Source organism: Odocoileus virginianus, chromosome 11 (genome assembly GCF_023699985.2).
Source record: "Odocoileus virginianus isolate 20LAN1187 ecotype Illinois chromosome 11, Ovbor_1.2, whole genome shotgun sequence".
In the NCBI taxonomy this organism is placed as follows: Eukaryota; Metazoa; Chordata; class Mammalia; order Artiodactyla; family Cervidae; genus Odocoileus; species Odocoileus virginianus.
Window position 1 is genome coordinate 13,672,070 of NC_069684.1, and position 14,785 is coordinate 13,686,854.

The window sequence follows — 14,785 nt, forward strand, 5'->3', positions numbered from 1 at the left end:
CCCAGCATCAGGGTCTTTAGCAATGAGTCCATTCTTCACATCAGGTGGCCAAAGTATTGGAGTTTCAGCTTCGGCATCAGTCCTTCCAATGAATATTCAGGACTGATCTCCTTTAGGATGGACTGGTTGGATCTCCTTGCAGTCCAAGGGACTCTCAAGAGACTTCTCCAGCACCACAGGTCAAAAGCATCAATTCTTCTGCTCAGCTTTCTTTATAGTCCAACTCTCACATCCATATATGACCACTGGAAAAACCATAGCTTTGCCTAGACGGAGGCCAGAAGTCCTCAAGCGTCAGGAGGAAGGAAACTGCAAGTGGCAGAAGTTTTTCCCTTCCCTGTTGAGGACACCTGGCTCCGCCTGAACTTAACTTTTCTCAGACTTTGAGCTAACCTATGTGCTTTTCTTATGGAAATGTTTTTCTTAAACTTTGTTAAGGAGACTATGTATTTGCTTTGGATTCTGCCTTTCTTCAAATTGGTTCCGCTGAAGACTAAATTTTTTCTTTTCTCAAACCTTGGGCTGCTAATGGCTCAAGAAACCAGTATTCATGTCCACTGTTTAATGGCCAGGGATGACACACCTTGTGCCATTCTTTCTCAAAAATGCATATTGTGGGAGAGGGGCTTCGTGAAACTCCCTCAGCCTTGCGGTGTCTCTTTTATCTGATTAGCAGCTGGCTATCAGACATAAAACGCCTTGCTAAAAACTAGCAAGCAGGCACTCTTTCTGTCCCCTTCTGATGTCTATGTCAGAACCTTTCCCTATCTCTATGATACTTAATAAAACTTTGCTACACACAAAGCTCCAAGTAGGCAAGCCTCATCTCTGGCCCCAGATCGAAATCCTCTCCTCTGTAGGTCATGAATCCCAGCGTAGCACATGGCTGGCAACCGCAACCTTACAATTTTGCATGATGTACTCTGCATATAAGTTAAATAAGCAGGGTGACAATGTACAGCCTTGACATACTCCTTTCCCAATTTGGAATCAGTCTATTGTTCCATGTCTAGTGCTAATTGTTGCTTCTGACCTGCATACAGGTTTCTCATGCCCTTAAACTATATTAATTCTGTTTTTCTCTTCCCATTCTTCTGTACTTATGAAAATAATGTGTTGGGCAGTAGGATAAGTATCAATATTTCATAGTCTGTTAGAAATAAAATATATTTAAATGTGAGGCCACAAGCAGTGATGAGCCAGCTCTATCTTTGGACATCTTAAGTCATCCAAACATCCTTTGTAGCAAGTTTAAGGGGGGAAAAAAGGAGCATTTTACTGTTTCTGTGCTGCATCTGCCTTTACACATCAAAGGTGAAAGCAGAGAGAGGTGTAAACTCAGCTTTTTTTGTTTACAAACATAGTGTAATAGCTTTTAAAATAAGGAAAGACATTGCTCAACCAAGAAAGAGATACTAAAATTTCTTTCAGACATCAGAATCTATTTGAAAATTGTCTTCCAATTGGACTGACATCTGGCTTCTAACACTTCAAATCAAGTATCTCTTAAATAAAATACTTCTTTTCACAGGTTGAATAGCTTCAAATGAGGCTCGATTTACCCTCCTTTTTTTTTTTTTCTGTAAAGTCATTCACTTTACAATTCACCTTTCTTATCATCTTGGCACACTTTATGTTCTAGATTTATATATGGGAACACAAAATTTCAGAATCAGTGTCCAAACCAACATCATCTTTTTCTCTTTAGGGTCTTGTTCTGCAAGTATAGACCTTGAGAAAAGGCTTAAGAAATATATTTCATCCATTATCAACATTCTAGAATCTTTTTTCCTACAAGGAGTTTTAGCATATCTGTGCTCCACAACTTGCTACTTCCCTTTAAAGCAAAACCCAGTGTAAGCTGGACAAACCTCCAAAATAAGCTCATCATGCCCTGCAGCCCTGTAGCTTCTAGCAGTCTAGTCTATCACTGGACAGTGCATTTAAACCTCCAACTAATTCTGTTAACAAATCTGTTTAAAATACCATCCTTTGAATTTGCCTTGGCCAAAGATGGGATTGTCAGTTTGCTAAATGAAACAATTCCCCTAAATATGCACACAGTATGTTTTAAGAACATAGTGGCACTTCAAATTTGTTTCAACAGGAAATTTTACTCCTATTCCTATTCTATCACCCTTTTCAACCTATTATCCCTCTTGAGTTTCATGTTTATATTATCAAACAACACATCAATTCATATCAAGCATTTTGCACCTAGTACCTTCTCATTACTTCCGGTTAGCTTGTGGCTCATTTCACTGTACACTAACTTCTCCAAGCTACTAGATAAGTTTTGTTTTTATAGTATTAAAAAAAAAAACCACCAAAAAACAGGGCTGTTGTCAAATGTTATATAAGGCAACGGTTTCCTTGATAACCATAACCACAAGCATGTTGTTTGAAACTCTTGATCATTGCACGGTTTGTTTAGTTACTGAAATATTTCAAAACATTTTGACTCAGAGTCAGGTACTAAATGTCTGAACTTATAGAACAAGCTGGAAGTAGAACAGGTGATAAATAATCCAAACAGTTGCAAAGTATTTAACTCAAACAGTTTTCAGGTATTAGAGTTCAACCTTTGTGACACAGTCTCTAAAAGGACAAATGTGGAAAGCTTGATATTTAAGATTCAAAATATATGAATATCCCAAGGACACAATTTTTAAAACAATAATAGTTAGAAATGCCAAAAAATGAGATATCATTTAACATGGAAAATGGCATTTCAGCTTTAGTAATTCATAAATAGGTGCCAAATGCTAATTCTGTAATAGGAAAGAGGTCCACTTCAAGGTTATCATTGGAACACCAGAAATTTGGTCAAAAGTGCTTCTAAGAGTATGTCTCTTAACAAAATTAGAGTATCACAAAACAGGGAGTATCAGTAAAACACTTAGTGAAAAATTGCAAATGTAAAGAAAATGTCTCATTGTTCATAAGATTAAAAAAATCTATCTCTGGGAAACTCTCAAACTAAAAATATCTTCCTATATATCAGTTTTTCACATAAAATGGAAACATACAGCTTGTAAGGATTATAAAAACATTACATAAATCAATTGTGATTAGGATCTTAGGATAAAATTACTAACAAAAGCTTATAACTCTCATACTGTCTTAATGTTCCTTCTGAAGCCTGTCAAAGAGAATATAATAACACAGTTTCCTTCAGCCCCACACCATTATTAATTTAGGGATGTCTTCAGACTGTCTAGAATCAGAGTAAGTGGCCTGAAATAAATTATATAAACAGTTATGTTTGTGTTCATATGTGTATATTAAGAAACAATTGTGTGACATATGGGTCAAAATTTAATTAAGATAAGCAGTGGAAACCCTTTAAGAAATAGGAGCTATGGTCCCCAGATAGGTTGAACAGCAAGTGAAGAAGACAAATAGAAATTTACTTTCAAGCTCTGAGAGTGTCTGTGAATTTAGATATGAATTAAGGAGCAGGGGTTGGGGAGGCAGGCAGGGACACAGGAAGGTGGAGGGAGGAGGAAGGAAGGATGGATAAAGGGAAAAAGGGAGGGATGGAAGTAGGAAGAAAAAGAAGAGAAAGAGAGTTCTAGAGGGGTGAGGGGGGGAAACAGGCCAAGCTACTCAGTGTTTTGAACATTCAGCAGTGCTCTGAAAATCAAAGGAAAAGTCAGAGAGCAAGTTAAGCAGAGATTCCATTCTGAGGTGACTTTGAGAATAGTGTCAAAATGAAGCCAAAGAGATTTATCTAAGGCCTAGTCATAAAAGGACCTCAGTTCTCCACGACTGAGAGCTTAGTCTTTTTTACATATTATACTTACGCTCTTACCACACTGCTCTACAGATACAGAATGTTACAGCCCTTCCATTCAGCCATGTGTTGGAACAGAACCAGGACTGTGAGGAGAGCTTGGCAGTACCACAACCACTCCTTGGCCCAACCCCAGTAAAAGGCCTCTACTCAGGTGGCATCCATATTTGAATTCTTTACATTCGCCTGAGGAATTCTATCTGATGGGTTCTAGACACAACTGACCACAGAGCAATGTGCATTCCAGGAGGTATTTGTCAGGTGGAATCTCATCAAAATCATTGCTTTCAATACCTCAAAGCTTTCTTGGGAAGCATCATTATGGAGAATTGCCTGAAGGATAGAAAACCCAGACATTCCTCTGCATACTCTAAAATCTATCTCTGAAGTGATCCAAGCGAGAGATCTTCATATCTAGACAAGTCTCATTTAGTTCTACCTTTTGATGAATTTTATTTATTTTGGTTTTAAAATGTATACATCTATAGTTCACTTTGTTCCATAAAAATTTTAATAGGAATTTATTGAACTGTAAACCAATACATTTTTTATCTGAGGGACATTATCGGAAACATTCTATGAAACGCCTATCAAGGTACTGTTGAGAATATTACTCATTATATTTCAAAGTGTCCTTCTTTAGAAGACCCACTGGGAGAACTTCCTTGGTGGTCCAGTGGTTAAGACTCCACTCTCCCAATGCAGAGGGCACGGGTTCAATCCCTGGTCAGGGAACTAGAGCTGTATGTTGTGCACAGCCTGGCCTAAGACACAAACAAATAAAGATTAAAGTTAAGAAAATGAAGACCCACTGGGGAAAAACTACCTCTTGCTTTGATACAAAGACATGTTGTACTTCTTTTCTCATGGACACTGACTCAGAATAGACGCTTTCTCGCTCGGCACAGAGGTGACTTGTGGCCTTTGTCCCTCATATGGAACCTCACAGCATACATTTTGTGGATTCACTCCTAGATCCGTCATTCTTTACCTATTTTCTCTGCATTCAAGTATTCCCACTCTTTTACATTTTTGAGTTAGTCAATATAGTACACTGACTAAACATGCCATGAGCTAGGGCAGCACAACTGCTGCCCACGTCTGGAGAGAGGCAAACGTAATCCTCCCCACGTAGACTCAGAAAGGAGCTCGAGCCTCTCTTCTTCCCACAGAGAAGAGTGCAAGAAAATCACAAGCCGCTGTCACCTGCCAGGCCACCTCAGCCAGGGAGAGCACCTTTCAGGGAATGCATTTTGGAGTGTCTTGTAATACCACTCAATTCTCCTGTATAATCATAAAATAAAATACTCAGCACTTTTAAAAAATGAAAACAAGAAACGAGAGTTCATTATTAGGATGAAGTGTTTCCTTCATTCCTGGAGTAGGATGGAGACAGCCTACTGCTCTGAAGGACAGTGCCGGCTTCCTCTGCCAGCCCATCCCTGGAGTAGAAGGCATCAAATGAGAAGACCATGGCAGAAGCCAGCTCCTCTGGAATTCCTGGGGCAGGGGTTGGTTGGGGGCAGTGGGAAATAATCCTCACCATCCACCTAGAATGGGGGTAGCTTGTTCTAGTTTCATTTGACTCTACACCGGGACACCCCTCACTCTCTCAAACGCTGACTTGGCCATTAACTTCAGCCTCTCTCCTTAACTCTGCTCTGAGTCTCTCTTTAACCCACTAGTCCTGCTCATTGTCTCCAAGGTTCTACAACTCGCCTAGGCCGCCAGGAGAATCCATGCCTTCTCCACTCCTTTGAGCTAAAGTGAACAACTCTTCCTGGTGTTAAAACATAAAACCTCGCATCCCGGAAAGCTCTCAGTCCTAGGGGAACACGATAGCTGGTCATTCCCAGTCTACAGTGAGCACACAGCAAACTGACGGAAGAAACAGCAACTTGTTTATTTAATTTCTTATCTATTACACAACTTGTAAAAAGACAGCACTGTGAGCAAATATCACAGAACTAAGTTATCTGAGTAGACATGAGCAAGATAGTGATGTCTGTAAAATTCAAATCTCATTCTCCTCGCGGGTCAGACCCCGTCTTTCAGAAATGCCTCTGCTGCCTTTTACCGTTCTATGCTCAAGCAATACAACGTTTAAACTGACCCAAGGAAAATGACGTAGGACAGCATATCTTCTATCTAAAAATAAACAATGAATTCTAAATCCAAGCAGAAATGATTTTCAGATAATCCGGTTTTATCACATCTACATCTCTCTCCTCCCCCTTTTGTGGAAGTAACAAGAACAACCTATGAATCTATGTCAGAAGACAAAGGGAAAAACAAAACTCTGTGCCCAGGAAGACCTGATTTTACAAACCAGGAGGTGACCAAATTTCCAAAACATCATTGTCATAACCACGGATCAACAGGAAGGGGACACTAGAAGTACATATACACAATAGGACTCACACATTACAAATTATTCACTGATCCTTTGTGCATTTCTTAACTCACCCAGTCTCAGAAAATGTGCACATAAAGACTCTTATTTACGTTATGGTCTCAGTTGTTCATTTTTGAGCAACCCACAGGGCAACCTATCCACATATATTCTTCCGGTTTAGGTGCTAAAGTCATGTCTGACTCTTGTGACCCCATGGACTGTAGCCCACACCAGGCTTCTCTGTCCATGGGATTCTCCATGTGAGAATACTGGATTGGGTTGCCATTTCCTACTCCAGAGGATCTTCCTGACCCAGAAATCAAACCCAGGTCTCTTGCATGGCAGGCAGATTCTTTACTGACTGAGCTATCAGGGAAGCCCATGAAGAATATTTCCTTAACCGTTTCAACAAAAAGAAATTAATGCATAATCATTTCAAAGCTCTGACTTTTAAGTTTCCATGCTTGTTGATATACTGGAGAAAAGACATACTTAGTGGACATCAGAATTGAGAGCCAGATTAACTCAATGAAGCATACACACAGTTCTGCATCCAATTCTGGAGGTAATAAAACCATTCTGTCATGTCTGATGGATGCTTGAACGGATTTTCAGATTTTGAAAGTCTCAAGTTAAGCTTCTAGTTTATTCCACTAAATCTCCAAGACTTTGTAAAAAATGATCTCCCATATCTTCACTACAAGACTTGAGTATGAAACTCTCCAGCAGGAAAACATCCTTAGAGCCAGGTATATTCTATAAACAATTATGTGTCTGCATTACCTGAATATAGGAGACCAATGCTGAAGCTGCTTGAAAATAACAATAGGAAAACTGGTGGCCAGTGGGAAAGCCCCAGAGATGGGGCACCAATTTACTACAGACATTTGTGATGAAAGAGGAAAGTTACTTGTCTTAAAGGAAAACTAAAGTCAGACATGGCAAATCTATTGGCATTAAAACCTAAAACTTTGCCTATTTAAAAAAAACTACACATTTTTTATCGCAGCACTGTTTTTTTTTTTTTTTTTTTTTCCGCAGCACTGTTTATAATAGCCAGGACATGGAAGCAACCTAGATGCCCATCAGCAGACGAATGGATGAGGAAGCTGTGGTACATATACACCATGGAATATTACTCAGCCATTAAAAAGAATTCATTTGAATCAGTTCTAATGAGATGGATGAAACTGGAGCCCATTATACAGAGCGAAGTAAGCCAGAAAGATAAAGACCATTACAGTATACTAACACATATATATGGAATTTAGAAAGATGGTAACGATAACCCTATATGCAAAACAGAAAAAGAGACTCAGATGTATAGAACAGACTTGTGGACTCTGTGGGAGAAGGCGAGGGTGGGATGTTTCAAGAGAACAGCATCAAAACATGTATATTATCTAGGGTGAAACAGATCACCAGCCCAGGTTGGGTGCATGAGACAAGTGCTTGGGCCTGGTGCACTGGGAAGACCCAGAGGGATCGGGTGGAGAGGGAGGTGGGAGGGGGGACCGGGATGGGGAATACATGTAAATCCATGGCTAATTCATTTCAATGTATGACAAAAACCACTGCAATGATGTAAAGTAATTAGCCTCCAACTAATAAAAATAAATGAAAAAAAAAAAACCACATGTTACTTTTTAGAGTATTTTTAGGTTTTTAGAGGAGAGAGAGAGAGTTCCTAAATGTCCCTTCCCCCTATACATATGCAGTTTCCCCACAAGTACCGCACAATAGAGTGATAATGTATGTTGCCACTGATGTACCTGAACTAACACATCCTCATCACCCAGGTCCATAGACTACATATAGTTTAACACGTACAGTGGTGTACATTCAACAGGTTTGGACAAATGTATAACATGTATGCACTATTGTAGTATCATACCAAATAATGTCACTGTCCTAAATTTCTCTGTGCTCCAACCACTCATCTCTCCCAATTGCTGGCAACCAATGATCCTTTTACTGTCTCCACAGTGTTGCTTTTCTCCAAAACGTCATCCTCCATATGTAGCCTTTTCAGATTGGTTTCTTTCACTTGGTCATATGCATTTAAGTTTCCTCCATGTATTTTCATGGCTTGATAGTCCATTTCTTTGGAACCACATGTATTTTTAATTGACTTTCTTCCATAACTTAGAACTGTGGTTTCCATAGTTGGAGGAAGAGTTTCCATTTTACAAACTGGTAAACATAACATATTGGAGTAGGTAAGCCCTGGACTTAGAGACAGCAGTCATGGATTCAATTTGTTCAGCTCTGCAATTTACTAGAATGAGACCTTGTAGAAGTCCCTTAACCACTAAGGAGAGTGAAGACTGGACATAAATAGGTTTAATTGTCTGTGAGGAAACTTGGCTTAAGGTTGTGTCTGAAAGGGGTGTCCCTGAATGAGTGATGACCCACTGACCCAGATGTAAAATGAAAACATGTAAGAAACAGGGAGTTACTAAGTTCGAGGAAATCAAAATCATAAATAAAGATCATAAAACTGCTGTTGAATTCTAAAACAAATTCCAGTTACCCCCATACGGTGGAACAAAATGCTGCCAATGAAAATCATGATTTAGGGTATGGGACATTTTACTAATGGTGGCTCACTCTCATAAATAATCCCAGGGGGAACTGAGATATAAAGATGCATACCCAGAATTATACTAAATCTGTTGCCCATACATGGGGTCATAAGTAAAGGCAGCTAAAGAAATATACCAAAATGTTTATCAGTGCTTATCTCTGGTTAATAATTATAATTGTACTACCCAGGGTTTCAGCAGAAAAGAGATGAAATTCTTTAAATAATTTAAGGAGAGTGAAGCATGTATTAAGGGACTATTAGCAAGATATGGGGCAGAATGGTACAGGCTTCCAGAGCAGACCCCATTCCCACCCTGCATGGTAGGGGCTGGAGGAGGAAGTGGTTTCCTGAATGTATAGAGAGAATTCTATAAAGAAGGCTGCTTGGTGGGAGCTGTGCCCTTCAATCAAGGTGCACAGCCAGCTGGCAGCAACCCTGCAGGGAGGAAATAAATAACCCAGCCTCGTTCACACTGGCAAAACCCAAGGGGGAGTCAGAATGCAAAACAGTCAGGCTCCTAGGCACTCAGTAGCATGAAGAAGGATGGATCTAGAGAAACAGAATGATTTCATTCTTTTTTCTAAAATTTGAATTTTCTGTTTTATCCAATGAGTGTGTAAAACATGCATTTCATAGCTTTACTTTTTTTTTTTTCACCTGTAGCATTTCAAGTTTGTGATTCTTTGCAATGGTTTGGATAAAAAAATAAACAAAACAGGGGTGTGGGTCAAAAAAGATTGAAAATAAATAAGAGGGAAAATAAAAAATTACAGAAAGGCTAACATGAGGAGTGATGCAGGGAAATATAAAAGACACACTTGGTGGTCAAAGAAAATAGATGTCTTGAGTGTTCCTGCACCAGTTCCATGCATCTTATGCTCTTTAAGGACTAATAGTCATAGAAGTAATAGTAAATTTCTTGCATTTGATTTATTTTTAAAAATTTTATTAGAATAATAGCAATTTTTAAGAGAAAATTTAAGAGTCCTTCCAGCATCTGCTTTGACATACACAGTCAGCCCTGAATGAAAATACCGTTTCAGAGTCGCCAAGGTCCTTTCTCAGCGTTCTGAAACCATTTTGTCTTCTGTCTCTGATCTAAACACATGTTTTCAAACCCCAAATGGTCATTTTGCAAGTGGACCAGATCAAGTGCAATCCAAACCTAGCAGATCTTACAGATGGGGCCAGTTTCAATATTAGTAGATGTCAAACCGAGCAAATCATCATCACTGGCTAACAGCAGGCAGATGAAGTCAGGAATAAGTTGTGGGGTCTCCACCTCCTCAGAGCTCAGTTCTGTAAGCTAACACTGTTCTTCAAAACTGCCCCCAGTGCATCCAGACACCTGTGCTGATTCAGTAAAGGGCAATGAACAATCTAGGAGCCTGGTCCCCTGCAAAGATTCCCCAGTGGAGGCACAGCTCCAAATGGCTTCATCTGTGTGAGGCAGGCGGGGTCACCTGAGTTCATTTCTCCCATCACAGTCTGGTCTGTGGCTGCTCCCTTAGCAACCCTGAGCTGCTGCCAGCAGTCATGGGAACAGGAGTTATGACCTTTGCCTCAAACTGCAAGCCTAAAAACAAAAGCCACAGCGCCTCCAGCCTTGGCAGTGTCTAACTTATGTCCGAGTTGCCTGGCTGTAGATTTCAGACCCAAGGCAGTCCCTGAGTGAGGTAGGCAGGGGCTAGTCCATTAAAAGGGTGATGGGAGAGCCAGGAAGTCCCAAAGCAGATGTCCAAACCGAATCGAGTAGAAATCTAAGGGCAGACACAATCAATGCTAGTTTTGGCAGGCCTGTGGCTGTTTAATTAAACAGACCCCTGACCTGACACTACAATCAATGCTAGAGAAGTGCGGGTGGTTCTGAACAAGCAAAAGCATGTCTGAATTGCAAAACTTCAAATAAACTGTGGAAACTATCAGAATGGAGTGTTAGCTGATAGGTACCGCTAGAGATTTCAAGCCACTAGGATTTTCTAGAAACAGTTGATTTAAGATAAGTTGGGGAAGCACATTGTACAAGGGTTTCCCTAGTGCAACTTAACTTTCCTATTAAGGAAAACAACTTTAGTAATTTGCATTGAACCATTTATATGCAATCAGGAGTTAGTCTTCTCTTCAATGGCATATAAAAATAGAAAGCATAAATGTCAGAGCTGGAAGAGACTCTAGATAGCACCATTTTTACTTTGTTAAGCAAAGCAACCCCTTTTTAAAGAGATAAATCTGAACACACCCAGAACAGATGAGAGAAATGTTTTATTCACATAAATGTATAAGTTCACATTTCTGTCCAATGCTGCAAGTTTAGTCACTATGAACAAAGAGGTTTTTTGGATGGATGTGATCAGGATTTTGAGAGATGACTTGAAGACTTATATCAATTTTAGAATTTAAAGGTTTTTTTTTTTTTTTCTTGGTATTTTCTTTGCAACTGCTTTTGAAGGTAATGACAGCGATTCTCACAGATAAATTCCTGCAGCGGTGAGGATGTTTTTGTAACAGCAATTTTTTTTTTCTGCAACCATAGGGCATTTTATCAAATAAAGCAAATGAAATTTCATTCCGAAGGCTTCACTGAAACAAGTTAACACTGGAAATGTTTTAAGAAGCTGTGGTCTCCAAAGAGTTAAAATATCTTTTAAATGACTGTGATAAAGATAGCTAGCTGGACTCTTCACAAAAATCATCTCTCTTTCCTTTCCTTCCTGGGTACACAGTTCAGCCATGTTTTCCAGCCTTCTTTGTAGTTATTTGTCTGAGATTTACCTAGTGAAATGTGAGCAGAGCTGATTCACACCACTCCCAGACCCTGCACCTTCAGACTTGTCACAGGCAACCCTCCAACCCTTTCCTCGGACTCCAAGGATCCAGAGAGGAGGATAAGGCCACAAGACAGAGGAAGCCTGGACTCTCCAAGGACCATGTAGAGAAGGCCACTTGCAGACCAGGAACAGTTTCTTAGATTTGGAAGAGCAAGGACAAAACTTTAAACTGTGTTAGGCAAGAAAGGTTTGGAACCTTTTTATGACAGCTAGCATTATTTACTCTTAAAATATAATGGTTAAGGTAAATATGCAAATAATATTTGAATCAAATGTTCACAGGACCGCTGAAGCACCTATCTAGAAGCCATGGTTTGAGAACTAGAACTTTGATCCAAATTTCTATAGAAAGGTATGTTTTCTGTGGTACAGGACCAAACCAACCCTTATGCAAAGCCGCCAAAACATCAGGAGGGCTTTTAGTAACTGGTGAGGACATTAATACGATCAAGATAGCTTCCCTTTTTATGCAGTACTGTGGGAGACTCAAGGCTCCATTCCCTCTCAGCCTAAATCATTATCATCCTGGAATACCTCCATAAATCTCAGAGGACTCACCTTCTATACCTGCCATACTTGGGGGTGTAAGGTAGAGCAGGACTTCTTTCTTCTGAAAGATTTCTATACCGGAGGGACACCTTCTCTGCCATACTACTCTTAGTGAATTAGCCACAATAAGACAGGAAGCTGGAGACAGCAAAAGACCAGCAAACTCAGAGAAGATTAAACTTCAAATTCCACACCCACTTTTTAAAACCATCTTATTGAGGCACGGCCTGCCTTCCTGGTAAGTCACTTCAGTTGTGTTTGACTCCTGGTGACCCTATGGACTGTAGCTTGCCAGGCCCCTCTGTCCACGGGATTTTCCTGGCAAGAATACTAGAGTGGGTTGCTGTGTCCTCCACCAGGAGATCTTCCTGGTACACAAAAATCTGTCTACATTTAATGTATACATGTTGTTGAGTTTAGAAATAAATAGAAAACCAGGAAAAGAATCACTACAATCTATGCCAGAAACCTATCCATCACCTCTAAAAGTTTCCTCCCAACGTCTTATTTGTTATGTTTTATATGTATGGACTGTTGTTTCATTTAGTTGTTCAGATGTATCTGACTCTTTTGCAACCCCATGGACAATAGCCTTCAAGGTTCCTCTGTCCATGGGATTCTCCAGGCAAGAATACTGGAGTGGGTTGCCATTTCCTTATCCAATATATATGGATAAGAACAATTAATATAAAATCTTCCCTATTAGCAAATATTTATATGTACAATACAGTATTGTTAGCTATAGACACTGTGCCATACAATAGATCTCCAGGACTTATTCATCTTGTATAACTGAAACTTTGTACCCAAAGCCCCTCAGTTAGAGAGTGAGGAAGAGAGGAGTTCCCTCTAATTTTTGTTTCTGAAATAACTCTAGCTGAGAAAAAAATTAGAACAACTCCCATACTCACCATTTTCCAATCCTCAGTGATATGAAGGGACAGAAATCTAGGTGATTAACTTTGCTTAGTGTTATTTTTTTTCCCTATAAAATCAGAAAAAGCCTTTACAAAGAACTGTACAAAGGTAGCAGGATACAAGAAATCTATTATATTTCTTTATACTAACAATGAAATATCAGAAAGGGAAAGTAAAGAAACAGTTCCCTTTAAAATCTCATTTAAAAAATACTTAAGAATAAACCTGACCAAGGAGCTGAAAGATTTAAACATTGAGAACTATAAAACATTGATAAAGGAAATTGAAAATAGTTTAAAGAAATGGAATGATATCCCATACTCTTGGATTGAAAGAATTAATGTTTAAAATGGCCATACTGCCCAAAGCAATCTACAGATTTAATGAGATCTTTATCAAATTACCCACGATACTTTACATGAAGTAAAGCAAATTTCATACCATTTATATGGAACCATAAAAGATGCAGAATTGCAAAAGCAATCCTGAGGAAAAAGAACAATGCTGGAGGCATAACCCTCCCAGATTTCAGACAATACCTCAAAGCAACAGTAATAAAAACAGCTTGGTTTTGGCACAAAAACAGACATGTGGGTCAATGGAACAGAATAGAGAGCCCAGAAACAAACCCACACATCAACAGGGAATTAATCTTCAAAAAAGGAGGCAAAAATATACAGTGAAGAAAAGACCATCTCTTCAGCAAGTATTGTTTAAAAAGCGGAACAACCTCATGCAAATCAATGAAGTTAGAATGCACCCTCATACCCAACACAAAAATAAACTCAAAATGGTTTAACAACTTAAATATAAGACATGACACCATAAAACTCCTAGAAGAGAACATAGGCAAAAGATTCTGTCATAAATCATAGCAATGTTTTCTTAGTTCAGTCTCCCAAGGTAATAGAAGTAAAAGCAAAAATAAATAATTGGGACCTAATCAAACTTATAAGCTTTTGCATAGCAAAGGAAATCATAAATAAAATGAAAAGACAACTTACAGCCTGGGAGAAAATATTTGCAAACAATGTGACCAACAAGGGCTTAATTTCCAAAATATAAAAACAGGTATTAAAATTCAATAATGAAAAACAAACAACACAATCAAAAAATGGGGAAAAGACCTAAACAGACATTTATCCAAAGAAGACACATAGCATGGCCAGTAGGTTTGTGAAAAGATGTTTGACATTGCTAATTATTAATGTAAATAAAACTATAATAAGATATTACCTCACATGTGTCAGGATGACCATCATTAAAATGTCTACAGATAAATCCTGGAGAGGGTGCGGAGAAAAGGGAGCTCTCTTACACTCTTGGCAGGAATGTAATTTGGTACAGGCACTATGGGGAACAGAATGGAGGCTCCTCAAATTAAAAATAGAGTTGTCATATGTTCCAGCAACCCACTTCTGGGCATATATCCAGAGAAAACTGTAACTCAAAGATATATGCACCCTAGTATTCATAGCAGCACTATTTACAATAGCCAGGACATGAAAGCAACCTAAATGTCCATCAACAGATGAATGTATAAAGAAGATATGATATATTTACACAATGGAATAGTATTTAACCATAAAGAATGAAATAATGCCATTTTCAGCAACATGGATAGATCTAGAGACTGTCATGCTAAGTGAAATAAACCAGAAAGAGAAAGACTAATACAATAAGATATCACATACATGTGGAAACTAAAATAT